Source organism: Lygodium microphyllum, chromosome 16, assembly GCF_053477565.2.
Source record: "Lygodium microphyllum isolate KBCC chromosome 16, Lygodium_microphyllum_v1.1.10, whole genome shotgun sequence".
Taxonomy (NCBI): domain Eukaryota; kingdom Viridiplantae; phylum Streptophyta; class Polypodiopsida; order Schizaeales; family Lygodiaceae; genus Lygodium; species Lygodium microphyllum.
Genome location: NC_141150.1, coordinates 146,820,136 through 146,822,599, shown reverse-complemented (window position 1 = coordinate 146,822,599; position 2,464 = coordinate 146,820,136). Strand labels below are relative to the sequence as shown.

Sequence of the window (2,464 nt, the reverse complement as noted above, 5' to 3'; positions counted from 1 at the left end):
CTCCCCCACGACACGGCGCACCCCCCCACGACACGGCGCACCCCCCCACGACGCCCCCCCGCACCCCACCTCGGAAAACCGCGCTCCCTCCACAGCACCCCACCTCTCCTCCAAAAACCCCGCTCGACCACCCCCACCCCGCGTCACCCCCCAGGACGCCCCCCCGCACCCCACCTCGAAAAACCCCGCTCCCTCCACAGCACCCCACCTCTCCTCCAAAAACCCCGCTCGACCCACCCCACCCCGCTCGACCCACCCCACCCCGCGTCACCCCCCCCACGACACGGCGCACCCCCGCACCCCACCTCGAAAAACCCCGCTCCCTCCACAGCACCCCGCCACGCCTCCGAAAACCCCGCTCGACCCACCCCACCCCGCGTCACCCCCCACGACACGGCGCACCCCCCCACCCCACCGCACCCCCCCACGACGCCCCCCCGCACCCCACCTCGAAAAACCGCGCTCCCTCCACAGCACCCCACCTCTCCTCCAAAAACCCCGCTCGACCACCCCCACCCCGCGTCACCCCCCAGGACGCCCCCCCGCACCCCACCTCGAAAAACCCCGCTCCCTCCACAGCACCCCACCTCTCCTCCAAAAACCCCGCTTGACCACCCCAACCCCGCGTCACTCCCCCACGACACGGCGCACCCCCCCACCCCACCGCACCCCCCCACGACGCCCCCCCGCACCCCAGCTCGAAAAACCGCGCTCCCTCCACAGCACCCCACCTCTCCTCCAAAAACCCCGCTCGACCACCCCCACCCCGCGTCACCCCCCCACGACGCCCCCCCGCACTCCACCTCGAAAAACCCCGCTCCCTCCACAGCACCCCACCTCTCCTCCAAAAACCCCACCTCTCCTCCAAAAACCCCGCTTGACCACCCCAACCCCGCGTCACTCCCCCATGACACGGCGCACCCCCCCACGACGCCCCCCCCGCACCCCACCTCGAAAAACCCCGCTCCCTCCACACCACCCCGCCACGCCTCCAAAAAACCGCGCTCGACCCACCCCACCCCGCGTCACGGCGCACCCCCCACCCCACCGCACCCCCCCACGACGCCCCCCCCCCCCACCCCACCTCGAAAGACCGCGCTCCATCCACAGCACCCCACCTCTCCTCCAAAAACCCCGCTCGACCCACCCCACCCCGCGTCACCCCCCCACCACACGGCGCACCCCCCCACGACGCCCCCCCGCACCCCACCTCGAAAAACCCCGCTCCCTCCACAGCACCCCGCCACGCCTCCGAAAACCCCGCTCGACCCACCCCACCCCGCGTCACCCGCCACGACACGGCGCACCCCCCCACAACGCCCCCCCCGCACCCACCTCGAAAAACCCCGCTCCCTCCACGCCTCCGAAAACCCCGCTCGACCCACCCCACCCCGCGTCACCCCCCCCACGACACGGCGCACCCCCGCACCCCACCTCGAAAAACCCCGCTCCCTCCACAGCACCCCGCCACGCCTCCGAAAACCCCGCTCGACCCACCCCACCCCGCGTCACCCCCCACGACACGGCGCACCCCCCCACCCCACCGCACCCCCCCACGACGCCCCCCCCGCACCCCACCTCGAAAAACCCCGCTCCCTCCACGCCTCCGAAAACCCCGCTCGACCCACCCCACCCCGCGTCACCCCCCCACGACGCCCCCGCGCACCCCACCTCGGAAAACCCGCTGCATCCACACCACCCCACCCCGCGTCACGGCACACCCCACCGCACCCCCCCTCGACGCGGCGCATCCCCCCCGCACCCCACCTCGAAAAACCCCGCTCCATCGACACGACCCCGCCACGCCTCCAAAAACCCCGCTCGACCCAGCCCACCCCGCGTCACCCCCCCACGACACGGCGCACCCTCCACCCCACCGCACCCCCCGACGACGCGGCGTATCCCCCGCGCACCCCACCTCCAAAAACCCCGCTCGACCCACGGCACGTCACCTCACCCCCCCACGACATGGCACACCCTCCCTCTTTAGAAATCGCGCTCCGCAATGACACGGCACACACACCCCACTGCACACGACCCCCTCCCGCGACACGGAACCTTCCACCCCCCGACGGACCTCCTCAAGAAACCCCCCCACGACATGGCACCCCCCCGCGACATGGCACACCCTCCCTCCTCAGAAATCCCCGCTCCAACAACCCGCCCGCGCAACATGGCACGCCCTCCCTCCTCGGAAAAACCCCGCTCCACCGAACCCCCCCACAACATGGCACACCCTCCGCTCCCAAAATACCTCGCATCTTGAGGAGGGGGTATCACGTGAGAGCGAGGCAGAGGGAGGGGCCAGGCACGACGTACGCAAAGACAATCGCGACGAGGAGAGGAGGCGCCGCGTCATGGCAAGGCGAGGGGGTTTCCTACCACGATGTCAGCGTTGGAGAGTCGAGACGTGATCCGAGGGGATTTCCATGCCACGGTCTCGAAACAAGCATGCAAAAGGGTG

The 2,464-nt window shown here is 71.3% G+C and overlaps 1 non-coding gene across 1 annotated transcript in view; it reads right to left on the bottom strand.

The window, feature by feature from the left end:
* Nucleotides 1-2,458: 2,458 nt before the first annotated feature.
* LOC148023805 (5S ribosomal RNA) overlaps nt 2,459-2,464 on the bottom strand; it is a 119-nt gene continuing 113 nt past the window's right edge. Inside the window, exon 1 of the ribosomal RNA XR_015694021.1 lies at nt 2,459-2,464. This exon is cut by the window's right edge and continues 113 nt beyond it. This is a non-coding gene — a ribosomal RNA (5S ribosomal RNA).